The sequence below is a fragment of the Schistocerca gregaria genome, chromosome 10 (genome assembly GCF_023897955.1).
Source record: "Schistocerca gregaria isolate iqSchGreg1 chromosome 10, iqSchGreg1.2, whole genome shotgun sequence".
NCBI lineage: Eukaryota > Metazoa > Arthropoda > Insecta > Orthoptera > Acrididae > Schistocerca > Schistocerca gregaria.
This window is the reverse complement of record NC_064929.1, coordinates 66,147,041-66,174,908: the sequence shown is the minus strand read 5'-3', so window position 1 is coordinate 66,174,908 and position 27,868 is coordinate 66,147,041.

Below are 27,868 nucleotides of genomic sequence, written 5' to 3'. Positions count from 1 at the left end.
ACCGGGCTGGCCCAAGACGTTTGAACCGCTGCAGTTTATACTAAGGTATTATCCTAACTTATCCTACTTCTTAACCTATTCCTATGCTACTGTCAATTTCAGTGTGTTTGTCAAATCCGGTAGAAATGTGCACCCTCCTCCTGGTCCAGGAGCGTGGCGGATCCCAGCCGTGAAACGGCTGGCCAATTCCACGTCCGGCGGAAAGGGACGGGTGCACTTAGGTCTGGTCAGGTGTTTGTCAATTTCGGGTTAATTTTGGTTGTTCCTGGGAAAGTCCTTTAATATTTTGCCCGAGATCTCATTCGCAAGATTATTTAGAATTTGAAAGTGATCCTCGCGCCTGAGTAAGTGGTACGTGTCTTGATTTGGTAGTTGGAGTCTGAGTTGTGATGCTACTTCGTCGAAGAGATGGCACTCATACACCGCATGGTCTGTGGTGCCCTGTGGGGCCCCACAGTCACACGCTGGTGTAGCCCGTTTCCCAAATCTGCATAAGTATGCTGGATAGGGTCCATGTCCAGTGAGGAAGTGCAGAAGTCCTCTAGATGGCTTGAAGTATCTGAGCTGTAAGCACTCCTTGATATTTGGCAGCAGCTCATGCGTTCTCCGACCTGTTTCGTCCGCATCCCATTGCTCTTGCCAAAGTTCTTCCCCCCTATTTCTAATTTCCGATTTAGAGCCCGTGTAGATCCCCATTATTTCTATCATTTTATCCCTGTTGCCTTTCTTGGCCCAGTACCATGCCGCCTGTTCTCTTATTTTAATGTCCAGAGGACACAGCCCTATGAGTACTAATAGCGCCCCCTCTGGTGTTGTTCTATATGCTCCTACAGAGCGCAGGAGCATATTCCGCTGCACTCTCCTCACGGCCATGGCAGGCATGACCCTCGTGAGCCTGTGAGCCCAGACTCCTGACGCGTATCCCACAATGGAGGTCAGTATGCTGTTATGATAGTTTGATTAGGTCTGGTGGTAAGTGAAACCGCTTGTGTCCTATGCCAATGAGTTTATTAAGTGTTTCTAGGGATCTCTGTGTTATTGTGTCAACATGCGATGTATAGTTCCATCTCTCATCGACGATTACGCCCAAGTACCGTGCCTCACGTCGCCGAAGCACTGGCGAGCCGTCTATTCTCACCGTCGGGTTCCTAACTAGTTGTCCCTTGAGCAACAGATATGTAGACTTACTGGGTGATATAGTCATTTTTGTTCTGTGACACCATGTGGTCAAGATAGAAATTGCTCTCTCAATTTTCGGTTCCAGTTCTTCGCGGCTACGGCCGCCAACCAACAGAAGAAGGTCGTCTGCGTAAGCTATGCCCTCTAGCACATCCTCGCTATTCTGCAGATCTTCTAAGAGTGGTTCCATTGTTATGTCCCAAAAGAGTGGCCCAAGGACAGAGCCCTGTGGACACCCCTTTGTAATCTGCTTTCTGACCCTCCCGCTAGGGGACGATAGCCAGACCTCCCTTCCCTCACAGTAGCTCCTAAAACAACCATATAGCGGCCCGGGACACTCTTTCTCCCGCAAGCGAGAGAAGAGCGAGGGCCACCACAGATTGTCGAAGGCGCCGCTGATATCCACCATGATGCCAACAATGTATTTGTGCGGGGCTGAGCCACAGACCTCCGCGGCAAGGGCGATAGCGTCAGACGCTGATCTCCCCGACCGGAAACCGAATTGCCTGTCGCACATCCCACACAACACACAATGTGCAGCCAGTCTGTCTGCCAGCAACCTCTCAAAAAGTTTCCCCAGTATGTCTAGTAGGCAGATAGGCCTGTACGATTTGGCATCTTTTGGGTCCTTATCTGGGCCTTTCTTGAGTATTACAACATTTGCCTTCTTCCAGGTGTTAGGGAATTTTCTGAGTCTCAAGCACTCATTGTACAACTTGATGAGAGGTGCCACCAGCTGGGGAGCCAGGAACTGCACCACTTCCGCTGTGATACCGTCTGGTCCAGGAGCCTTCCCCTTGTTGTTGTTGTCTTCAGTCCTGAGACTGATTTGATGCAGCTCTCCATGCTACTCTATCCTGTGCAAGCTGCTTCATCTCCCAGTACCTACTGCAACCTACATCCTTCTGAATCTGCTTAGTGTACTGATCTCTCGGTCTCCCTCTACGATTTTTACCCTCCACGGTGCCCTCCAATGCTAAATTTGTGATCCCTTGATGCCTCAAAACATGTCCTACCAACCGATCCCTTCTTCTAGCCAAGTTGTGCCACAAACTTCTCTTCTCCCCAATCCTATTCAATACCTCCTCATTAGTTACGTGATCTATCCACCTTATCTTCAGTATTCTTCTGTAGCACCACATTTCGAAAGCTTCTATTCTCTTCTTGTCCAAACTAGTTATCGTCCATGTTTCACTTCCATACATGGCTACACTCCAAACAAATACTTTCAGAAACGACTTCCTGATCTTATTTTCTCCCGTACTAGTTTGTAGGGGGTACCCCATGGGTCTGTGGCGAGTTGATTTAAAACAAATTTTTCCCAGCTTGCAAGTCGGACTGCCCTGAGCTCCTGTTGAAAATGATCCTTCGCCTCTCTGTAGATCTGTAGCCATCGCTGTTTTTCCCTCCAGACGGCACACCGCTGGTAGTACCTCCTAGCCCTCCTTACAGACTGGCGCATCTGTTCTAGTTCTGTCGACCATGGTGTTGGGGAGGCCGCGACGGCTCTCCTCCTGGTTGGTACGGCTGCTTTCACCGCTCTGTTGACTGCACTCACCAGTTCTTCGGCGTATAGCTCCACGTTTACGTCACCTTCCGGCCATGTCGGAATGTCACACTCTCTCGCCAGGCGATCCCAGGCGGCCTTATTGTAATTGAATTGCAGCTCCCACCCCATGTCCCAGCGGCACTCCCTGTCTCCCAGTGAGAAGGTAATCAGATTGTGGTCACTTGTTGTCATGTGTTCCCATACTTTCCAATCAATTACCTTGGTTGCGGCGTTGGGCGTTACCAAGGTAATATCAATATTGGTACCTTCTCCCCCGCCACCTGCATAGGTAGGGGGGTGCCCTTGCTTGTTGGCGACCATAAGCTGTAAGGCCATGATGGTGTCTTCAGCCTTTTCTTCGCGTTCATCTCTTGTGCCGCTGAACCATAGGGAGGACTTTGCATTTATGTCTGCTGTGACTAGTATTCTCCGCCCCTGCAATGCCGTGGTTATCTGAGTTAGTTTATCTAAGAACTCGTCAATCTCCCTTCCGTACTGGAAGTACATATTAACGATGTACAATACCCCGATGGGTGATTGCAACTCCACGACATTGCAGTGGTCATCAGAAAGCTGTGTAAGCACTGTAACTCTCAGTGCCTTGTTAATGATTATGATTGCAGCTTTTGGCTCACCTGTGCTGTGAGTTATTTGCCAGTTGGCAGCTGTAAAGGGGATCCGTCCAGCTTGAGAGTATGGCTCCTGTAGACAGAGTATGTCAAGTCTCCTCTCCTCCACCACCTTCCGGAGTTCCTGCGTGACTAGTCTGCTGTTATGACAGTTGATCTGCCCTACGTTTGTAAGGCTCAGTGGAAAAGTATGTTCTAATATGCGACTCTGGCCAGGCCTTACTCCAGTCGTGTGCAAGCCTTCCATTTGTAATTACAGACTGGTGATATAGTTCTTCCAGATCAAATTTTTCGTTTCGCCTTTCGAATACTTTTTTCACCAAGTCACGCAGGACTCCAAAGTCAGTGGGGAGATTCATTGTCTTGAGCTGTATTCTATCTACAGCCTCCATTACCGAAAAGGTGACGTTTCTACCATATTCATGGCCAACACGCACCACATGCCTTAAAGCGGTGGTGAGGACAGCCGGCTCCTCCAGGCGCGATAGCTGCAATGCCTGTTGCAAATTTGGGTAAATCCTCCTTGGATCCACTCCCATGCCTCCATAGGAGGGTGGATCTTTCATCGTACTCGTACTGCTCACATCATTGATTTGTATTTTTTCTTCATCAGCTGTGTTGTCTTTGATTGTCGGGAAAGTCGAACTCCCTACCACAGGATGCCCTTTTGGTCGCTCATGATCTTTAATCGACCTTCTTCCCCAGCTTGGAGGAGAGGGTGCGTCCTTCTGCCCACTAGGGTCTGTTTGAATCCCTATGTCTACCATTTGCACTTTTCCAGTTGTTGCATTGTTGAACTTCCGCAGAAGTTCTCTAAATCTGCTTGCTCTCAACGCATCCCTTAACCTCTTACTGGGCGACTTCCTTTTGGGCTTCCTGGATGCAGGAACAGACTCAGCCATAGTCTATTCTTGCTATAAGCCGTTGCTCGAGCATCCTGTATGTAGGGCAGTTCCTTCCAGTAGCATTGCAACTTTTCTTTCCTCTCCTTACACAAGGGATACAAATCCCTGTTTTACTACAGGTTTTCCTTGTATGATTTTCTGCCCCACACCTGGAGCAGGCCGGCTTCCTCTCGCAATGCTTGTGAACATGGTCCAGATCACCGCAATTATGACATCTGGGAACCACCAGGTAGTCCCTCACATTAATTGCGTGAAACCCCATATAAATTCTGCCCATAGCGGTCAGTTTGCGCCACATACTCCCCGAGACTTCCGCGACGTGATGGACAACATCACGATCGCGGGGTCCCGTTCTGAAGCGCAACTTAAACTCATTTTTGAAGGCTTCCATATTCATTTCCTCAAAGTTCTGTTCTTTTATAGTTTCATATATCTCATTTTCCTCAATTGCCACAGGTACATCGTATAATATCACCAGCGGATTCCGCTTCTAAGGCGGTTCGCATTTCACTACCTTGTTGAGCTTCGTGTGATTAAGAATTTTGTCCCTGTCTTCTTCTGTGGCAACATTTACAATAACCACATTCTTGGTTGCCTTAACTTTGTTTATTTTAATTTTTTCCTTTGCAGGGTTCACCGTTGTGGTGAATATTTCTTGTACTTTCTTTGTGTCTTGTCCGGCCAGGGGTCTCAAGAAGACCGCCGTGTCCGGCCTTTTCGACACCTTGGCGATTGTCTCTTTTGTGGTTTGCGTTTGTGTTTTTGGAGCCGCTTGCGCAGCTACACCAGCCCATGTTTTTGTCGGCTGTTTACGTAAACGCTCGTTTTCCTTTTCAAGTTCTTCTAGCCGCCCCTCGAGCTTCGCGCTAGCGATCGCCCAGGCGGCGAGCTCCTTTTTGATGGACAGGACAGCAGTATTGCTTATTTTACCGTTCTTTATGCTAGAGTCCAATGACTGATTAATTCTATTGTGCCAGTCAGTTACGTTCTCCTCGTTTTGCCCCAGGCCCTCTTCTGGGATAGGAACAGTAGACATCGAGCACCTCGAATGCACACTCGAATCACTCGTCTCTTGTTCGGCCATGATGATGTAGACGAGTGAAGAAAGTTAGGAGCCCGTCTCTTACCCCGGACCGGCTCCTCTGGCATGGGGGGGGGGGGGGGGACTTCTTGCAGCTCGCCCACCGACCTCGCCCCAAGGTCAAGGGCCCTCTCGAACTGCTGGGTTCAGCGCGCCGTCGCCAGCGCACTGGTCCCCATCGATGGCTCCGTCATCGGCGATTTCACGCGACGCTCCTCGGCAACTGCACCCCGCACTCCGGAGAGGCGGATGCACCTCTCGCCCTTCGCCGCCTACTAGCCCGAGTTTCCACCTTTCGGCCAAGGACCCACTCCTACTCAGGTGGCGGGCCGGTCCCCCAGACGTTCGGCGGTCTGGACCCAGTTAACCTAGCCCAGACGATGTCACCACCTCCTGGGTTTGGCAGAACACGCCCCGGTTACCCAGGGGCGCGGCGAGGCACCCTTGCCGACTCGCGCCGCGATCCCACGCCGACAAACGAAGTCGCCGGCATGCAGAGCTCCTGCTGGTCTGGGCCCTGCGAACAGAAAGGGACAGGTGTTCGTCCCTCGACACAGCTCCCCCTGTGCCACGCACCCTTCGCTTTCGCATCGGGTTGGGTCGCAGCTCTTCCTTTTGTCGCAAGGTACACCCGGGCGAGCCCGAGAAATGCCAAGCTTAACGTCTGGCACCACTTGAAGGCGGAAAGAGCCACTTGAGAAGGAGAGGCTATATATGACGCATCACTTCCCCTGTGGGCACGTCCGACTGGAAGCGATACGCCCCAGTGCGAACTTCTGTGCCTTACGGCGCGCAGGCGCGGATTGGCCCACACCAAAACGCACCGCGAGACGACAGGTCCCACGCCAGACAGCCAGGGCCCTTTTTTTTTTTTTTAATCTTTATTCAACATCAATAATAATAATTATACAATGTTAAACCACTTCCTTAATAGCATTAGTGGGTCATAATATTAATACATTTATTATTATTACAATGCAGCATACTACAAAATATGATGTGCTACAGGTTACTACAACAATGGGCACTGTACTAACTATCCCTACTACTTAAGAAACTATTACTGTCACTAATTGCTAATTTCTACACCTGCAGCGTCAGATATGTGCCAGTAGAATATATAAACCTACTTTGCAAGCCTTGCTCTTCGAGCTAACCCCAAAGAGCTTGCCCCTGGCACTGGGCAGGCCAAGATGTTAACTCGCTGCAGTTCCCTAACCTAACATAATATCCTATTCTAAGTCCTACAAAACTAACTTATCCTAAGTCAAATCCGGTGCATCTCTAAGTCGGTGAGATTGACCCCTCCTCCCCCTAATCCTGCGCGCGGCGGATCCCAACTGAGATGTGAAGTCGGCCAGTCCGCGCGCTGGCGGTATGGGAAAAGGGATCTAGACAATATCGGTGTTCATTTTCGCGTTCTTAGTTTATCTCCCTCAGATATTCATTTAACACTTTCCGTGATACCTCGTTGGCCAGAGTATTAATCATCTGAAAAGTGTCTTCACGTCTGAGGAGTTGATACGTGTCATGGTTCGGAAGTCCGTCTCGAAGTGTGGTCGCTACATCATTGAAGAGAGGGCACTCGTAAATCACATGATCCGGAGTGCCTTCCGGCGCGCCACAGTCATACGCGGGCGTAGCCCTCTTCCCAAACCGACATAAGTATGTCGGGTAGGGTCCATGTCCAGTGAGAAAATGGATCAGTCCCCATGTTGGCTGAAAGTGCTTCATTTCTAAACGCTCCCTCACGTCCGGCAAGAACTGAAATGTTCTGCGACCGGTTTCTTCTGTCTCCCAGGACCCCTGCCAAAGTTCTTCCCCCCTTCCTCTAATCCCCCTTTTGTCCTCTACCCTCACACCCATGATTTCTTCTATTTTCCCCTGGTTCCCTTTTTTCGCCCAATACCAGGCTGCTTGCTCCCTAATCTTGATGTCAAGTGGGCAGAGCCCCATTATGACTAATAGGGCCCCTCCTGGAGATGTTCTATAAGCGCCCACAGATCTTAGAACCATGCTTCTCTGAACCCTTCTCACTGCCATGGCGGGCACAACCCTCGTGAGTCTGTGCGCCCAGACCCCGGAGCCGTAACCCACTACTGAAGTTAAGATACTATTGTGATAAAGTTTAATGAGATGTGGAGGTAGGTGAAATCTTTTGTGTCCTATGGAAATGAGGTTGTTTAATATTTGCAGAGCTTTTTGGGTTACAGTTTCAATGTGTTTTCCGAAGTTCCATTTCTCATCAATGATGACTCCTAGGTAACGTGTGTCTCGTCTTCGCAGTACCGGTGTGCCGTCAATTCTGACTGTGGGGTTCCTGATTAGTTGTCCTTTAAGTAGTAAGTATGTCGATTTGCTTGGTGATATGGTCATTTTCGTGGTGTGGCACCACTGTAGGGGTCTGTCTATTGCTCTCTCTATTTTAGGTTCTATGTCCTCTCGGCTGCGGCCACCGACCATCAGGAGGAGGTCATCAGCGTTGGCTATCACCTCTAGCACATCCACACTTCGTTGCAGGCTGTCTAGTAATGGCTCCATGTGGATGTCCCAAAAGAGCGGCCCTAGGACCGATCCTTGGGGACATCCTTTCGTGACAGCTTTCCCTACCCTTTCGCTAGGGGATGATAGCCAGACCTCCCGATCCTCACAGTAGCTCCTCAGGCAGCCATATAGCGGCCCTGGACACTCTTTCTCCCGCAAGCAGGAGAAGAGTGAGGGCCACCACAGGCTGTCGAAGGCGCCACTGATGTCCACCATGATGCCCACCACGTATTTGTGTGGGGTCGAGCCACAGACCTCGGCCGCCAGGGCGATTGCATCAGATGCCGACCGCCCCGGCCTGAAACCGAATTGCCTGCTGCTCATCCCGCACAATACTCTGTGTGCTGCCAATCTGTCAGCCAGCAGTTTTTCCAAGATTTTTCCAAACAAATCTAACAGGCAGATCGGCCTGTACGACTTTACTTCTGCAGGATCCTTGTCTGGTCCCTTCTTAATAATGACGACGTTCCCAGTTTTCCACCTTCTTGGGAACTGTTGTTGCCTCAGGCACTCATTATAGAGGTGGGTAAGCGGCGCAACCAGCTGGGGTGCCAGGAATTGCACCACCTCCGCCACAATGCCGTCTGGCCCAGGAGCTTTGCCTCTTTTAAGTTGCTTTATGTGGGTCGCCACCTCCTCTTCCGAGAAGGGGTAGACCGCCGTGTCATTATTATATATTTCACGGTCTTGTTCTCGCAATTGCCGCTGTCCCTCTGTCTCCCCATCCGCATTGTCATCAGGCAGCAGGGACCGGAGGAGGACCCCAGCAGTCTCCTGCCAGGACTCCGTCATCCTGTCCCCGTGCCTGACTGTAGATAGCTCCATAGGAGAGCGGATTTTCTCCCTGACTAATTTATAGGGGAGTCCCCATGGATCCAGTGCTAGCTGGCTGAGCACATAGTGTTCCCAGCTTCGCCTTCTGACTTCGCGTAGTTCACTCTGGAACCTCTGTTTTGCCTCCCTGTACTGCAATTGCCACCTTTGTCTCTCCTGCCAGACGACACTGCGCTGGTAGTGCCTCCTTAGCCTCCTGACAGATTGGCGTAGATCTTCCAGTTCAGGCGACCACGGTGACGGAGAAGCCGCCATGGCCTTCCTCCTGATCGGTACAGCAGCCCTCACCGCCCTGGTTACTGCAGTTACTAGTTCATCTGCTCTGTTGTCTACGTTTATGTCTTGTTGTATGTCATCTTCCGGTAATGGAGGAATGTCGCACTCCCTCGCCAGGCGTTCCCAGTCAGCTTTCCTGTAGTTAAATTGTATTTCCCACCCCATGGCCCAGCGGCACTCTCTCCCCCCTACTGTGAAAGTTATTAAGTTATGGTCGCTAGTGGTGGCGTTTCCTATTACTTTCCAATTTTGTATGATGTTTGTTACATTTGGTGTCACGAGAGTGACATCAATATTTGTACCCTGCCCTCCTCCTGCCGTGTAGGTAGGAGGATTACCAGGCCTGTTGGCCACCACGAGTTGCGACGCCATAATGTATTCTTCCACCTTTTCTCCATTTGCGTCTCTTGTGCCACTGAACCATAGGGGGGACTTGGCATTAATATCAGCTGTTATTACAATTTTCCTTCCCCGCAACGCCGTGGTCACCCTCATCAGGTGGTCTAGGTGTATTTCGATGTCATCTCCATACTGGAAGTACATATTAATGATGGTGATGATTCCTGCTGGAGATTGGAGCTCCACGACGTTGCAATGGGGAGTTGTAAACTGAGAGAGTGTGGTAACTCTCACGAGTTTGTTTGTAATTATAATTGCCGCCCTTGGGTCTTCTCCTCTGCTGATTACTTGCCATGTGGCGGCAGCAAATGCAACTTTCCCAGCTTGGGAGTACGGCTCCTGCAGACAGAGCACATCCAATCTCCTCTCCTCCACCTCCCTTCGGAGTTCCTGCATCACAAGTCGACTATTGTGAGTGTTTAGTTGTCCTATGTTTATTTTGGTCATTATGGAAAGTAGGTGTGTACTCGGTCATTTGGCCAGGTCTTAGTCCAGTCGAACGCAATTCGTCCGTTTGCCAATACTGCCTGTTCATAGATGTCGTTAAGGTCGAATTTCTCGCCCCTTCTTTCAAACACCTTTCTTAACAAGTCTCGCAGGGCTCCGAAGTCAGTGGGGAGATTCACTGATTTTAGTTGAATTCTGTCCACAGCCTCCATCACCGAGAAGGTTATCTTTCGTCCCTCTTCGTGTCCTACACGAACCACAAGTCTCAGGGCAGTGGTCAGGGTAGCCGGCTGCTCAAGTCTTGCTAATTGCATGGTGTACTCCAAGTTGGGGTACACTCTTACAGGGTCCACAGGTGGTAGTCTAACTACTGGAGTACCCTGTGTGGGAGAACTTGTACTAGAGCTACTGGTTACCAAGTTTTCCTGTATTGGTTGAATGACTTTTTTCTGCTCCTCTCTGGAAACTGCCACAGCCACAGGATGCCCTTGCCGTTTCTGGTGTTCTGTCGGCTCTGCTCCCCGGCTTTCGGAGGAGGGAGCTGCAGCTATGGGGGGGTCTGTCTGTATTGCCATATTTATCATATAGATCTCAGTCTGTGTGGCTCTGTTTTCAGTTTTCTCGGTGCTCGTAAGCGACCTTAAGAACAACTTAAACTTGTTAGCCCTCATAGCATCCCTCCTCCTTTTGCTCGGGGACTTATGTTTCGGCATCCTGTTCAGTATGCCGGGCTCACCCATAATCAATCCTGGAAATCAGTCTTTGTTCTAGCATCCTGTATGTTGGGCAGTTTCGACCTGTGGCTCCGCATGATTTCTTGCCTCGGTTCCTGCATGGTATGCAGATTGCCGCTGCCTTGCAGTCTTTACGGTTGTGACCGTTCTCTCCACATTTTGTGCAGGCCGACTCCCTGGTGCACAGCCTGAGAATGTGGTCCAAGTCGCCACAGTTGTGGCAACGAGGTACCACGACATAGTCCCTAGTGTTGATGGCATGAAAGCCGACATATATTTTGCCCATTGTCGTAATGCTTTTCCACATCCGCGCTGTAACCTCAGCGACGTGATGTACAACATCTCGACCCCGTGGACCTGTCTTGAATCTGAGTGTAAAACAGTCTTTGAACTCTTCTTCACTCAGATGCTCAAAGTTTTGTTTTCTGATTGTGTCGCATAACTCTTCATTGGTCATTACTGTTGGAACATCGTACAGAATCACGAGAGGGTTTCTTTTCCTTGGAGGCTCACACTTGATTACTGAATTTAGTTTCTGGTTGTTCAATATTTTTTCTTTGTCCTCTTCGGATGCGACTTCCACTATTACTGAATTCTTACTTGGTTTAATTCTTTTGATCTTTATTTTCTCTTTTACAGGGTCCACAGTAGTCGTGAATAGCTCCTGGATTCTTTTAACGCTTGTGTCTTGGCCGGGCAGGGTCTTCAAGAAGACTGCCATATCTGGCCTCTTTGTCACCTTATCTATGGTATCTCTGGTCGTGTTGGGCTTCGTGGGAGCTTGCGCTGCCACGGCAGCCCAGGTTTTAACTGGCTGTTTCCTCAATCGATTGTTCTCTTTTTCTAGTTCTTCCACCCTTCCTTCCAGTTTTGCGTGGGCAATGGCTCATGCAGCCAATTCATTTTTGATTGTTGAAAGTCCTGCTTGACTTATTTTTCCGTTTTTAATGTTTTGCTCCATGAGCAACGTGATTCTTGCTAGTCTCTGCGTCACTGTTTCATTTTCAGCCTGTCCCGACTCGTCCTGAGGAGAGGGATCAGGCGGCGCAAAAGAAGCCCGTTGAGGCGCACTCGAATCACTCGTATCGGTTGTCGCCATGATTATACGAGTGATAAAAGAGATGGGAGCCCGTCTCTTTCCCCGGACCGGCTCCTCTGGCATGGGGGGGGACTTCTTGCAGCTCGCCCACCGACCTCGCCCCAAGGTCAAGGGCCCTCTCGAACTGCTGGGTTCAGCGCGCCGTTGCCAGCGCACTGGTCCCCATCGATGGCTCCGTCATCGGCGATTTCACGCGACGCTCTCCGGCAACTGCACCCCGCACTCCGGAGAGGCGGATGCACCTCTCGCCCTTCGCCGCCTACTAGCCCGAGTTTCCACCTTACGGCCAAGGACCCACTCCTACTCAGGTGGCGGGCCGGTCCCCCAGACGTTCGGCGGTCTGGACCCAGTTAACCTGGCCCAGGCGATGTCACCACCTCCTGGGTTTGGCAGAACACGCCCCCGGTTACCCAGGGGCGCGGCGAAGCACCCTTGCCGACTCGCGCCGCGATCCCACGCCGACAAACGAAGTCGCCGGCATGCAGAGCTCCTGCTGGTCTGGGCCCTGCGAACAGAAAGGGACAGATGTTCGTCCCTCGACACAGCTCCCCCTGTGCCACGCACCCTTCGCTTTCGCATTGGGTTGGGTCGCAGCTCTTCCTTTTGTCGCAAGGCACACCCGGGCAAGCCCGAGAAATGCCGAGCTTAACGTCTGGCACCACTTGAAGGCGGAAAGAGCCACTTGAGAAGGAGAGGCTATATATGACGCATCACTTCCCCTGTGGGCACCTCCGACTGGAAGCGATACGCCCCAGTGCGAACCTCTGTGCCTTTCGGCGCGCTGGCGCGGACTGGCCAACGCCAAAACGCACCGCGAGACGACAGGTCCCACGCCAGGGTCCTTTTTTTTTAAACCTTTATTAATAATACGTCACAACATTAATTTTAATTATACAACATCTTAATATATATAAATAAAAATGATACAAAAGTCAAATACAAAAAAAAACTATTCCCATACTATTAACCCACTACCTCAAATAATTAGTGGGTCCTTAATACATACTACTACTTGGCAGTGTATTACTTTTACGGCACTAACTACGGGCATGATTAATAAGCTACTTGTTAGACTACCCTACATGACTAACTAGTGTGATCTGCAGTGTTACAGTATGTGCCAGAAGTTATGCATACAAACCTACTGTTACTTTGCCTGCCCACCGAGCTAACCCCAGTGGGCGTGCCCCTGGCACTGGGCTGGCTACGACTCTTACTTCACTGCAGTCCCTACCTTGTTAGTATGTTAGTATTTCTAGTTCTTGCTAAAGCTACTTTCTAATCAAAAAGAGTTGTGCGATATTTCCAAGTCCGGGTAATGCACCTGCCGTCCTTGTCCAAAGACGCGGCGGATTCCAGCCACGAAATGGCTGGCCAGATCCGCGCCTGGCGGTAGTGCAGGTGCAGCTTGGTCAAGTTCGGTTTGGTACTTGATTAATTTCTTGCCCTAATAAAGTCCCTCATGACTTTCATCGAGATCTCATTTGCCAGACTGTTGAGGACTTTGAATGTGTCGGCACGCCGCAGCAAGGTATATGTATCCTGGCTAGGAAGTTGCGCTCTAAGTTCACTTGCCACGCCATCATACAACGTGCAGTTGTAGATGACGTGTTCGGGTGTTCCTTCCGGAGCACCACAGTCACACGCTGGTGTCGCCTGTTTACCAAATCGGCAAAGGTATGCCGGATATGGCCCATGTCCTGTCAGGAAGTGCAGCAGACCCCTACTTGGCTGAAAGTGTCCCATTTTTAACCTTTCTGCGACATCTGGAAGTAACTCAAAAACTCGTCTCCCTGTTCCTTCCCCTTCCCACTGACTTTGCCATAGTTCCTCCCCCCTTCTCTTGATTGCATATTTGTCCCCTACTTGCACACCCATGATTTCCCTAGTCTTTTCAATTTTCCCCTTTGTTACCCAATACCACGCTGCCTGCTCCCTAATTTTTATATCAAGGGGACATAATCCCATAATAACTAGCAACGCCCCCCCAGGAGTAGTTCTATATGCCCCAGCAGACCTTAGTAACATACTTCGCTGCACCCTCCTCACGGCCATGGCAGGCGCCACCCTCGTGAGCCTGTGTGCCCAGACCCCGCTGGCATACCCTACTAAGGAAGTCAGAATACTATTGTGATATAATTTTATAAGGTGGGGGGGTAAGTGAAATCTTTTATGTCCTATGTTTATTAAGTTATTAAGGATTTCTATCGCGCGCTGTGCAATCGTTTCTATGTGCGTTGCGTAATTCCATTTTTCGTCTATTACTACTCCAAGATACCTAGCTTCGCGTCGCCGAAGAACTGGGGCTCCCGCAATCCTGACAGTTGGATTTCTTATCAGACTGCCTTTTAGTAGAAGATATGTTGATTTGTGTGGTGCAATTTTCATTTTTGCCTCTCGGCACCATTCCTGGAGAACTTGCATTGACCTTTCCACTTTTGGCTCTAAGTCTTCTCGGCTACGGCCACCTACCAGCAGGAGGAGGTCGTCAGCGTAGGCTATCACGTCTAGCACATCTCTACATTGTTGTAATCTAACAGGGGCTCTATGTTTACGTCCCAAAAGAGTGGCCCCAGGACCGATCCCTGGGGGCACCCCTTCGTACAGGTCTTACTTACTCTCCCGCTAGGCGATGATAGCCAAACCTCCCTGTCCATGCAATAGCTCCTCAGACAGCCATAAAGGGGCGCCGGACACTCCATCTCACGCAAGCGCGAGAAGAGCGAGGGCCACCAGAGGTTGTCAAAGGCGCCACTGATGTCCACCATGATGCCTACGACATACTTGTGCGTGGATGAGCCACAGACCTCAGCCGCCAGGGCAATTGCGTCAGACGCTGATCGCCCCGGCCTAAAGCCGAACTGCCTGTCACTCATTCCACGCAGCATCCTGTGTGCGGTCAGTCTGTCCGCCAGCAGCCTCTCCAGCAGCTTCCCCATGATGTCTAACAGGCATATAGGTCTGTAGGATTTGGGATCCATGGGGTCCTTGTCCTTTCCTTTTTGTATGATTACTACATTTGCTGTCTTCCATACTCTCGGAAATTTCCCAGCTGTGAGACACTCATTGAAGAGCTGCGTTAGAGGAGCCACCAGCTGTGGGGCGAGGAACTGTACCACCTCCGCTACAATGCCGTCTGGTCCTGGCGCCTTCCCCTTCTTTAATAATTTGATGTGTGCTGCGACTTCTGCTTCCGAGAAAGGGTACACTCTAGTATCATTGGTATATTCTAGAGAATCCTCCCTGCGGATTTGCCTTTGAGAGTCATCATCATCATGTTCGTCGTCATCCGGTAACAGAGTGCGCAGGAGAACTTCAGCAGTTTCCTGCCACGACTCTGTCACTCGGTCTCCATCTCGGATGGTCGAGAGAACCGCGGGGGATTTAACCTTTTCCCTTACGAGTTTGTAGGGTATTCCCCAGATATCGGTATCGAGCTGATTTAGCACATACTTCTCCCAACTCCTTGTTCTTACTTCCTTTAATTCCCTTTGAAAATTTTCTTTTTCATCTCTGTAACGCTGCAACCAGTATTGCTTCTCTTGCCAGACGGCACTTCGCTGGTAATACCTCCTCGCCCGTCTAACAGACCGACGCATACTTTCCAGTTCGGCAGTCCATGGTGATGGTGAGGCCGCCACGGCCCTCCTCCTGGTTGGCACAGCGACCTTTACCGCCCTAACGATGGAGCCTACCAGTTCTTCGGCGTACCTGTCGACATCCAGGCCACCCTCAGGCAACGGAGGAACATCACACTCCTGAGCCAGGCATTCCCAGTTTGTCTTGTGAAAGTTGTATTGAATCTCCCACCCCAGGTCCCAGCGGCACTCTTCATCTCCTATGCAAAAAGTAATCAAGTTGTGATCGCTTGTGGTAGCGTGCTCTATCACATTCCAGCTGTGGATGAGGTTTATGGCATTCGGTGTTGCTAACGTCACGTCGATGTTGGTGCCTTGTCCCCCTCCTCCCGCATAGGTGGGGGGGTTCCCTGCTTTATTTACTACCACCACCAGCTGAGACGCCATTATTGCTTCCTCTGCCCTTTCACCATTTTCGTCCCTGGTGCCGCTGTACCATAGGGGGGATTTCGCGTTCATGTCTGCTGTGACTATTACCTTACGCCCACGTAACGCCATCATTACCCTAGAGAGATGTTCTATGAAATGTTCGAAATTTCCCCCGTACTGAAAGTACATATTAACAATATATAATATCCCGGCGGGTGACTGCAACTCGATGACGTTACAGTGGCAATCAGAGAGTTGCGCTATTTTTGTGGCTCTAAGGGCCTTATTTGTTATTACTATTAACGCCCTTGGCTCCTCTCCTGTAAAGATGGTTTGCCATGTTGTCGACATGAATGATATTTGCCCGGCCCAGTAGTATGGCTCCTGTAGACAGACTACATCTAGTCTCCTCTCCTCCACTACTTTCCGGAGTTCCTGCATGACCAGCCGACTATTATGAGTGTTTAGCTGCCCTACTGTGATTGAATTTAGGGTTGTCATTAAGGAAAATAAGTGTGAAAGTTACATTCAGGCCATGGTTTGTTAAAGTCGGATGCAATTCTACCATTAGCTAGGACAGCCTGTGCGTAAATTTCGTCCAGCTTGAACTCTTCACCTCTTCTCTCAAATACTTTCTTCAGCAGGTCACGCAGGGCTCCGAACTCAGTGGGAAGATTCACTGACTTCAGCTGTATTCTATCTACAGCCTCCATCGTCGTGAAGGTGACCTTTCTGCCATGTTTATGACCTATGCGTACGACGTGCCTCAACGCTGTAGTGAGGATCGCTGGTTGCTCCAGACGCGACAGCTGCATCGCGAACTCCAAGTTGGGATAAACCCATCTTGGGTCCGCTCCTACAGCTGGTTTATCGTCTTGCAGCTGTGCCATACTTGTGCTCGTAGTGGTGCTTGTGACTGTGCTGTCTTGCAGGGTAAAAGTTGGAAGACTCCTTGGGACAGGAGCAGTACTGTTCCTTCCGGGTAGTGATTGAGGCTGTGAGCTTGGGTTAGCTGCTTTTTCGTCATGCTCCTCATTTTCTTCTTCAGGTTCTGTTTGAATACAAAGATCAACCATTTTTACTTTCTGTGTCCCTTTTAATTCAAGCTTAGAAACGAATGTTTCAGCTTCAGGGTTTAATTTTGAGTGAGGAGCTGGAGATGTTGAGGGTGGAGACTCACTTGCAGCCCAGAAGTCGGCTACAATTACCTCAATTTCTTTTATTTCTTGCATTATTTCTCTTATCTCTTTGAATCTCGGATCAGGGTCAGTTTGTGTACTGAAGTCAATCATCGTTGCTTTTCGTTCTTGCATTTGTTTTAGAGACTTCAAAAATTTATTAAATCTTTCTGCCCTTTCAGCGTCCCTTTTTCTTTTGCTGGGAGACTTCCTTTTGATGTTCGACCTTCTTATGTTAACAGCATCAGCCATAGTCAATTCGAGATATAAGTCTCTGCTCTAGCAGTTTGTAGGTCGGGCAGTTTCTTCCTGCCATACCACAGGTTTTCTTTCCTCTCCGTGTGCATGGAATGCACACCACGGACTTTTTACATTCCTTCCTCATATGTTCCTCCTCTCCGCATCTGGAGCAAGCAGGTTTCCTACTACAGTATTTGTGAATGTGATCAATGTCCCCACAGTTCTGACACCGGGGGACAACAAGGTAGTCCTTAACATTAACGGAGTGAAAACCTATGTAGACCCTGCCCATAATTGTCAATTTCCTCCAGAGGGATCCTGTAACTTCTGCTACGTGGTGGACTGTATCTTTATCCTTAGGCCCAGTTTTAAACCTAAGTTTAAAGTCTCTTAGAAAAGTTTCCATGTTACCTTCTGAGTCAAAGTTTTGCTCATAGATTGTCTTACATAGGTCCTCGTCCGTTACGGACTTTGGCACATCATAAAGAATGACCAAGGGGTTCTTCTTACGGGGGGGTTCACATCTGACTGCCTTACATAACTGTTGATTTGCTAAAAGCTTGTTTTTGTCCTCCTCAGTGGCAACATCGACAATCACTACATTCTTTGTTGCCTTAATCCTATTAATTTTAATTTTTTCCTTTACCGGGTTGACTGAAGTCGCGAATACTTCTTGGACCTTCTTAATGTCCTGGCCAGGCATTGGTCTCAAAAAGACCGCTGTTTCCGGCCGCTTGGACACCTTAACGATAGTTTCCCTAGTTGTGGGGGGCTTGGATGCAGCTTGCGCCGCGACCCCGGCCCATGTCCTAGCAGGCTGTTTCCGGAGCCTTTCATTCTCCCTTTCAAGCTCCTCTATTCGTCCTTCGAGTTTGGCATTGGCTATTGCCCATGCCGCCAACTCGTTTTTCAGTGCCTGTACCGCAGTTTGGCTAATTTTACCGTTCTTGACATTATGGTCCAAGAACTGGCTTAATCTAAGATGCCTTTCCATACTGCATTCTTCCATTGCCTGACCCAGGCCTTCCTGTGGCGTGGGATCAGCTATCGTCGAAAGCCTCGCAGGCGCACTCAATTCGCTTGTCTCGTTAGTAGCCATCATCATCATTGGACAAGCGAAAAAAAAAAAGGGTTGGGAACCCGTCTCTTTCCCCGGACCGGTTCCTCTGGCATGGGGGGGGACTAAACTACAGCTCGCTCACCAACCTCGCTCCTAGGTCAAGAGCATTCCTGAGCTGTCAGGTTCAGCGCACCGTTTCCAACGCACTGGTCCTCTTCAGCGGCCTCCTCATCGACGATTTCACCCAGCGATCACCGGCAAGTGCACCCCGCACTCCGGAGAAGCGGATGCACTTCTCGCCCTTCGCCGCCTACTCGCCCGAGCTTCCACCTTTCGGCCAAGGACCCGCTCCTACTCAGGTGGCGGGCCGGTCACCCAGTCTTTCGGCGGTCTGGACCCAGCTAACCTGGCCCAGACGATGTCACCACCATCGCCAGGGTCCTTACCGGGTTTAGCTATCGCGACCACCTAGGCGCGTTTCCAGCAAGCTGGAAACTCGCGGGATCGAGTAATCTCGTTGAAGACGTTCGCGATGTGTGTCATTGCCATTGGCGCGAGAACTGGTTTGCGAGCCGGTCGTGGCCTGGGCCTTTTTGCTGGGCAGGGGCCTAATGACTTTTACCACGTCTTATGGGGCGAAAAGGGGTGTGTTTTTGTTATCATCCCGAGCTGTAAGGAATACTGCGAGCTGTTGACGGACTGTGTTTTCGTGGTCCTCGTGCTGCGTCGCTGCTGGTTGAAACTGTTGTTCGAACGCGTCGGCGAGCGCATTGGCCTTGTCGGCAGAGCTGAAGGCGAGGCTTCCTCGCTCGCCGTGCAGAGGCGGGATTCTTGGGCGTGTTGGTGTAAATTGTTTTGTAGCTTGCCATAGGCTGTTGTCTACTTTGAGGGCTGATACGAGTGGAGACCATTGCTGGTTGTGGTGCTCATTGAGTGTTACTTTCAGCTCTCTCTGTAGGCGGTTAAGCAGCCTCCTAGTTGCCGGGTTTCTTTTTATTATCCATTGTTTTGAGACGCTGTTTTTTGTGCCTAATTTTCGCAAGCAGGTACTCCGGGAGTTGTATTTGAGGAGGTGGGCCTTCCCGATGTTGTGTGGCCTCTTCAGCCACCTGCATGATCGTCTTTGTGAGGTCTTTGAGTGCCTGTTCTGCTGTGTCTGCACTTGGAGGCAGGGGGGCAGAAATTTCAGAAGCGACGTTTTTCTGAAAGTGCTCCTGCTTCGTGTGCTTATACGACACTTGTGGTTGTGGGAGAACTACACCTTCTCCCACGTCGACCTCGAATATAAGTGGATTGTGATCGAAAGACTTTCTGTTTATTGTTCTCGCGGTCGCGAAGTCCGTTATTCTCTTTGTGAGAGCTGTATCAAGGACGTCTGGCCGGCCTCCGTTTTTAGGAAAGTGGGTGGGCTCTTCTGGGCCTCAGACGTCGAACTGGTTGTCTCGCGCGAGTCGTTGCAGTTGACAACCGGCTCTGGTCGTGACTCTGGAATCCCAGTCTGCGTGTTTTGCATTGAGGTCTCCTCCTATTACGAGCTTGCCTCTGATTTGTGCTAGTGCAGGAATGTCTTCATCTAAGGTTGGGGTTGGTTGGTGGTCAGCTGCAACGAATGTTAGGGGGCCTGCAGCTGTGGCTACACCCACAGCCACCGTTTCTAACGAGCGGGTGGCTGGGGAGTATATCTGGTGGTGGGATCCCTCTCTTTACATATATTGCCACCCCGCCTCCTGCGTTTGGCCTGTCGTATCTGTAGCTGTGATAGTTGGGGACTGCCACTTTTACTCCCGGTTTTAGGTGTTTTTCGGACATAATGCAGACGTCGATGTTAAGCTCCTTTATGAGCTCTCGGAACTCCATGACTTGGTTGAAGATACCTTCTGCGTTAAAGACGTATGTTTTCAGACATTGAATGTGGGGCGTCTATCCATGTTTGGCTGTTGTTGTTGCTTGGGAAGTCGCTGAGGGTTGCGACTGCTTGACTGCTGCTTGTAGGGCGGCGAGAATCTGTGCATTTTGATGCTGAATTTCTCGCACCATCTGCGTGAGAAGGTTCAGAGTTTGGGACATGACTCCCAGCACAGGATCGTTTGAGGAAGGCGAGGGGGCAGCCTCGCTCAGACCTTGAATGAGCGGGTGACTACGTTCGGTCTGACAGTCTGCGCCCTCTGCCCTCCGCAGGCTGGTCTTTGGGACAGGGCTTAAGACTTCCCTAGAGCATTCTCCGTTGTTAGGGATCTGGACAGGAGAGCACTGTCCTGGGATGTTTTCAGGATATGTCGGCTGCTCGATTGCGCTCCCGCCCGGTCCTGCAGAGGGGCGCTAGTGCGCGCTTCGTTGTCGGCCGCGATGTTTGCGAAAGTCGCGACAGCCGTCACCTCCCGGAATTTGCCTCTGTAGGCCAGTCTGTCTCGTCTTGCTGGGATTTCAGGTCGACTGGGGGGCTTTGCCTGGGATTTGTTTGGGGTGCATTTGTGCCTCTGTAGCTTTGGGCTTAGTTCTTGTGGACCATACAGCACAAATAGCTGGCTATGTGTCCTTCGTCACATAGTGCACATTTCATTCTGGGGTCGTCTATTTTTATTGGACAAGTCCTGGAGTCATGTACCTCCGCGCACTTCCTGCATCGTACAGGCATGTCGCAGTGGGAGGCTACATGTCCCAGTCCTTGACATCTAAAGCATTGTTGTGACCGATTTTTCTTTTTTAATAACTCGGTGGTTACTAGTATCTGCAGGACACTCCTCATAGGCTTTTTGTTTTGCTGTGTCTCTGACACCATGGCGAGGTATAGGGGCCACTTGTTGTTAGCCAGGTGATTTCATTTGTGTGACCGTGTTAACGTCGAAGTTTTGACGGATCAGGTCTTCTTTGATTGCTGAGGGCGATAGTTGGCGCGGTAGGTCGCGGATGACCATGTTTAAGTTCCTGATCCTTTCAGTCGGGAATGTGTAGTGCGGTATTTGCTTGTCGCTCAGGACTTGCTTCACCCCCTTGTATTCTTCCATGGAGTGGAGGGTGAGCTTTATTTTGTCGCCCCCTGCCGGTTTGACTTTGAACCTATCGCCTACTGAGCTCTTCACTAAATCATAGAGCTCTTTATAAACCCTATCAAATTCAGCGACGATTGGGGGGAGATATACTCGTTTCAGCGAGCCCACTGGTTGTTGAGGTGGCAATGGCGGAAAAGCGGTTTCATGTTGGTGCCGCCTCAGTGGCAGGCGGGGGTGTGGGTTGGCGGATAGTTTTTCTGGCTAGTTGAAAACCGTCGCCGCTAGTCACAGTTTCCCCGGTTTCATTTCCCTGCTCCTGCCTGGATCCGTCGATAACTAGAGTGCTATCTGAGTCAGAATCGTGTTCCTCTGGTTGATTGTTTTCAGCTTTTGGAGGTTGGCTGGAAATATTGTCTCTTTAGGAGGTTTTTGCGCCTGCCTCTGCTCTTTTTCTGGGTCCTAGTAAGCTTGACTTTAGGGGACGGTGTGTTGGTGGATTTGAGGTTGGGAGTGGTTTTGCGGGTTGGTTTGGGTTAGGCTTTGGAGGAAGGTTTGGGAAGAATTTTTACTGGGAGACGATTCTCTTTTTCACGCCTGCGGGACGCAAGATAAGGAAGGAGGTTATCCTTTGCGTTCTCTATGAGTAGTCTGTCTATATCTGGGTTGGGGGAGTTAGTGACACTGCTCAAACTGACGATGAATGACGTCGTACTGGTGTATTGTGTGACGGCGTTAAGCGCCCTGTTATACTCGTTGGGGACGGAAGTGGAGACAGTCAAGGGCTGCCTTGGATCTGCCAGTCGGCGCCTTCGTTGCCGACGTTAGGTTTCCAGCGGCTGTACTTGGCTCTAACAAACTGGCAGGCGCGGGACACTGGCTAGTGACTGGAACCTCACCAGCAGAATCCCTAACTCTCGAAGGAGCAGAGCCTGGCTCTGCGACAGCAGAAATACTCGAACCGCTGGGGAAAGCGGCCCACGACAACGGGGAGTCGACATCGTCGCCGCCAACAGCAAGCTGCTGGGGCGCTGAATCATCACAACAACTCGAATCCACACACACTGCGCTCGTGCTGCGCTCGTCTACGCTTTAATAAAAGCGAAGCAGAGGTCACACTTGGTTTTTCTCCCTTACAAGCGTGGGCCTATGGCTAACAGTGCGCAAGTTACAGGAGCCATGCTCAACCCTTCACTGCCACTCAGCGTGTGACCTGAAGACTCCTCCTCTCCCCTGCATATTTTGATTTTCTCTATCAATAGAAGATGTGGTGGCGAAGGTTATTGTCTGAGCACATTTCCTTCACTAATTAATAACGTAGTTTTGTGGTGGCATTCTATTTATGCCTCTAACATTTTGTGTAGCTTAACAGGTTTATGCGCTTTTCATCTATTTTCTTCCTTACTGCGGGGGAGGCAGAATAGCTGCTGCACGACAGTTTTGCCACCTCCAGCAAGTGGCAGTTGTTGATATCAATGTGTGAAGCTGTGTAGTGACAATTTTGCTTTTCTCCAACACCATCACTATCAGTGGCGCTGTACACGACAGTTTCACCAGTTTCCAGCGCCCTTAGTCGCGCTGGCGCGGGTGGAAGCGTTGCACTAGTGTCGGTGCCGCCTCGATCATCTTCCCCTGTTGGCACGTCTGTGCGGCTGCCTAAATGCGTCCTGCAGATCTCGCCGCTTGCGCATGTCCGCTCTGCTCCGCCTCGAGTGTTTATTTTTTTTTCTCCATCTTTCATTTCTTACTGGAGAAGCGTATTACAGTATGGGGGCGAACAAAAGCTCTGTATGTGTAGATCAAGGTTTCCTTTTTGGCTCCGTTTGTCTTGCCTCTGAGTAGGTGGAGTAAGTTTAGTCTCGTTTTGGCTTTTGTTGTAATGTTCCCAACGTGCGCTTCCCACGGCATATGTTTGTCAAGGGTAATACCCAGATACCTCACAGTATCTTTAGCCTTTATCGTTCGTACCCAAAGCTGTAATCTGCAGCCTTCTGGATTCTGTTGGCGTGTGCAAGCGCGTTTATGTTTAAAAAGAATAAGTTGTCTTGGCAGCGTTTGGTTTGATCTTCCTTAGGTTTCTAGTAGTGATACGTATTCCTGGGTTTGTCTGGTGGTTTCCTGTGTTGTTGGTGCATGACACCAGTGCGCTGTGTCGTCAGCGTACAGCATCAGACCCTCATTCCACATGTTGGGTAGTGGGATATCTGCCTTGTATTATGTGTTTAGCAGGGGAGAGATGATGGCTCCTTGCGGGACTCCTGCTTTTGGCATAAAAGGGTCTGATTCCGCGTCGTTGATGACGACCTTCGATGGGCGGTTTTCATGGATGTTCGACAAGAGTATGGTGATCTTCGCAGGTACGCCCATTTTTATAAGCTTGTAGTGAAGGCCTTTGTGTCACACGTTGTCGAACGACCTTTCGATGTCTAAAAATATAGCAGTGGTGCAGTCCAGGAGGTTTAGGCCTTCGGTGACGCCGCTGCATAGCTGCACCATTGGCTCGATGGTGGCATGGTTTTTTTCTGAACCCTGATTGGCAGTCAGGTATCAGGTGGTTCTTTTCTGCAAAGGTAACTAGTCTGTTTTTGATTGTTTCAAAAACTTTCCCTAATACCGGAAGCTGAGTGATGGGACGATATGATCTGGGGTCATTGGGTGGTACATCACACAGTACATCGAAGACGGCTATCAGAGAGGAGAAGTAACTGGGGTCGCATTCCTGGATCTCAGTGCTGCATATGACACAGTTAACCATAAGATGCTTACCCAGAAAGTGTATAATGTCACTAAGGACTACACCCTTTCTCTGTTCGTGCAATGCATCCTACAGAACAGACGCTACTATGTAACTTTACAATCTAAAAACAGCCGATGGAGGACACAGAAAAATGGACTTGGACAGGGTAGTGTCTTGGCTCCAATATTATTTAACATTCATACCAATGATCTTCCCATCAGCCACCAGACACGAATGTTCATACGAGGGTCAGTCAAAAAGTAATGCCTCCTATTTTTTTTTCTACGTTTAATTGTCAGGAAATTTAAATGCAATTACATAGGTTGAAAACCACAACATTGAGGATCATTTTGTAATTTTTCAATGTAATCTCCGCCCATCTCTACAGTTTTGGTCCATCTTTGAACAAGGGCATGTATCCCAGCACGGTAAAAATCACAGCTCTGCTTCCTAAGCCATTGACGCACGGATGTTTTGACGGCCTCCTCATCTTCAAAATGAATCCCACGATGAGCTTCTTTTAGTGGCCCGAACAGATGGAAGTCTGATGGTGCCATGTCAGGGCTGTATGGGGGATGAGGCAAAACTTCCCATCCAATTTTGACAATCTCGTCAGAGTGTGACGACTGGTGTGTGGTCTTGCATTATCATGCAAAAGAACAACATCTGCCATTGATTTTGTTGGGCGAACTCGCTGAAGACGTGCTTTACGTTTTTTGAGGGTTGTGACGTATTGAACAGAATTTATTGTGCATCCCTGCTCCAAAAAATCAACCAGAATCACTCCCTCTGTATCCCAGAAAACTGTTGCCATAACTTTCCCTGCCGATCGCACAGTTTTGAATTTTTTCTTCCTCGGCGAGCTTGTGTGACGCCACTCCATTGACTGCCTCTTTGATTCGGGTTCAAAAAAATGCACCCATGTTTCGTCCCCAGTCACAATTTTTTTCAGAAACTCATCTCCCTCCAAACGGAAGCGCTGCAAGTGTTGGGAGGCTATTGTTTTCCTTGCCTCTTTATTCTGATCGGTTAACATTCTTGGAACCCACCGTGCACAAACTTTTGAGTACCCCAGTTGTTTAATAATCGTGATCACACTGCCTTTACTAAGAGAAATAATGCGACACACTTCATCTGCAGTCACCCGACGGTCACCACGAATGATGTCATCAACTTGCTGAATGTTGTGTGGAGTCACTGCACTCACCGGCCTGCCGCTCCGCTTTTCGTCAGTCAACGGTGTTTGGCCTTCAGCTTCCTTACAACGACGAACCCATCGTCTAACAGTGCTGACATCCACTGTCACAACACCATACACCTTCTTCAGTCTTTCATGAATGCGTATGGGCGTTTCACCTTCTGCATTCAAGAATTCAATCACACAACGCTGTCTCAAACGAACATCGATGTCGGCCATCTTACAAACTTCTGCTGTGCTGCCACCTGTTGACACAGAAAGTTACTACTGCAGTGGATTGCAGAAGAAGGTTTGAGGAATGGCGCCAAATTCAAATTTTTCACTTAACTTAATTTTTTTAAGTAGAAAAAAATGGGAGGCATTACTTTTTGACCGACCCTCGTATATGCTGATGATGCAGCAGTGGCCACACAGGATAAAATCTTTGAACAAGTGGAGGAGAATCTCACAGGAGCCTTAACAGAACTTTCTACGTATTACGACGGCAATAATCTCAAACCAAACCCTAGTAAATCTCAAGTATCCGCCTTCCATCTTAGGAACAAACAAGCCAAACGGAAACACCGAGTCATGTGGCAAGGGGAAGAGCTGAAACATACAAACAGCCCAAAATACCTGGGAGTAACATTGGACAGAGCACTTACTTTTAAGCAGCACTGTCACAACACTAAAAAAAATGTCTGTGCCAGGAACAACATACTGCGGAAGCCAACAGGTTCATCGTGGGGAGCTGAACCACATGTTTTGCGCACCACGGGTCTGGTGCTGAGTATCTCAGCACCGGAATGTGCGGCGCCAGTTTGGAGGAACTCTGCTCACACTAAGCAAATTGACGTCGCCGTAAACGGAACTGTACGTATTGCCACAGGATGCCTCAAACCAACTCCCGCAGACATACACTCCTGGAAATTGAAATAAGAACACCGTGAATTCATTGTCCCAGGAAGGGGAAACTTTATTGACACATTCCTGGGGTCAGATACATCACATGATCACACTGACAGAACCACAGGCACATAGACACAGGCAACAGAGCATGCACAATGTCGGCACTAGTACAGTGTATATCCACCTTTCGCAGCAATGCAGGCTGCTATTCTCCCATGGAGACGATCGTAGAGATGCTGGATGTAGTCCTGTGGAACGGCTTGCCATGCCATTTCCACCTGGCGCCTCAGTTGGACCAGCGTTCGTGCTGGACGTGCAGACCGCGTGAGACGACGCTTCATCCAGTCCCAAACATGCTCAATGCGGGACAGATCCGGAGATCTTGCTGGCCAGGGTAGTTGACTTACACCTTCTAGAGCACGTTGGGTGGCACGGGATACGTGCGGACGTGCATTGTCCTGTTGGAACAGCAAGTTCCCTTGCCGGTCTAGGAATGGCAGAACGATGGGTTCGATGACGGTTTGGATGTATCGTGCACTATTCAGTGTCCCCTCGACGATCACCAGAGGTGTACGGCCAGTGTAGGAGATCGCTCCCCACACCATGATGCCGGGTGTTGGCCCTGTGTGCCTCGGTCGTATGCAGTCCTGATTGTGGCGCTCACCTGCACGGCGCCAAACACGCATACGACCATCATTGGCACCAAGGCAGAAGCGACTCTCATCGCTGAAGACGACACGTCTCCATTCGTCCCTCCATTCACGCCTGTCGCGACACCACTGGAGGCGGGCTGCACGATGTTGGGGCGTGAGCGGAAGACGGCCTAACGGTGTGCGGGACCGTAGCCCAGCTTCATGGAGACGGTTGCGAATGGTCCTCGCCGATACCCCAGAAGCAACAGTGTCCCTAATTTGCTGGGAAGTGGCGGTGCGGTCCCCTACGGCACTGCGTAGGATCCTACGGTCTTGGCGTGCATCCGTGCGTCGCTGCGGTCCGGTCTCAGGTCAACGGGCACGTGCACCTTCCGCCGACCACTGGCGACAAAATCGATGTACTGTGGAGACCTCACGCCCCACGTGTTGAGCAATTCGGCGGTACGTCCACCCGGCATCCCGCATGCCCACTATACGCCCTCGCTCAAAGTCCGTCAACTGCACATACGGTTCACGTCCACGCTGTCGCGGCATGCTACCAGTGTTAGACTTTTTTTTTTCACTTGCTGCTTTATATTTAATGACCCACCGCCTAATTTCTTATGGTGGGTCTTATATAGCCTCTTGGCCGCTGTGGCTGGGTCCGGGGTCCGGAGTGGCTGATTGTGCCATCACCCCGGCTCCCGTCCCCACCCACACCGTTGCCCGTGTCCCGCCACGTGGAGGCAGGCTTTGTATGGTTCTTATCTTTTTTTTTATTGTGCAGCATATTAAAATCTTAAAACTAATATAAAATAAGTAGGATACAGACAGACAGACAAGTATACGAAAGAATTAAGAAAATAATAATACGAAAACTTAATAATTAATAGGATGTTTGGAAGAAGTAGAGAAAAGGGAAAGGAATAGGGAAAGGAATGGTGTAGTATGGGCCTGTCACCTGGTTGTGGGCAGCGTCCAGGGTCTGGGAATGATCCTCAAATCGCTGGACGTCGCTCACCATTCCTTCTAATGTCTGCCATTCTAAGTACTTACTTAACTATGGAAGGTTGAGGTACATTAGCCAACTAATCCTCCATGTCTAGTCTGCAAAGCTACCTTGTGATGAATAACAAATAATGCCCAGCTTTATGATCTGGCTCAGAAGTTATTGGTGGAAAGTTGTTATGGTAATGGTAATAGAGGTGAGATGGAATGTGGCTGTTTATTTCGGGCTTGCATGGCTCCTAATAAAGACTGTTCGG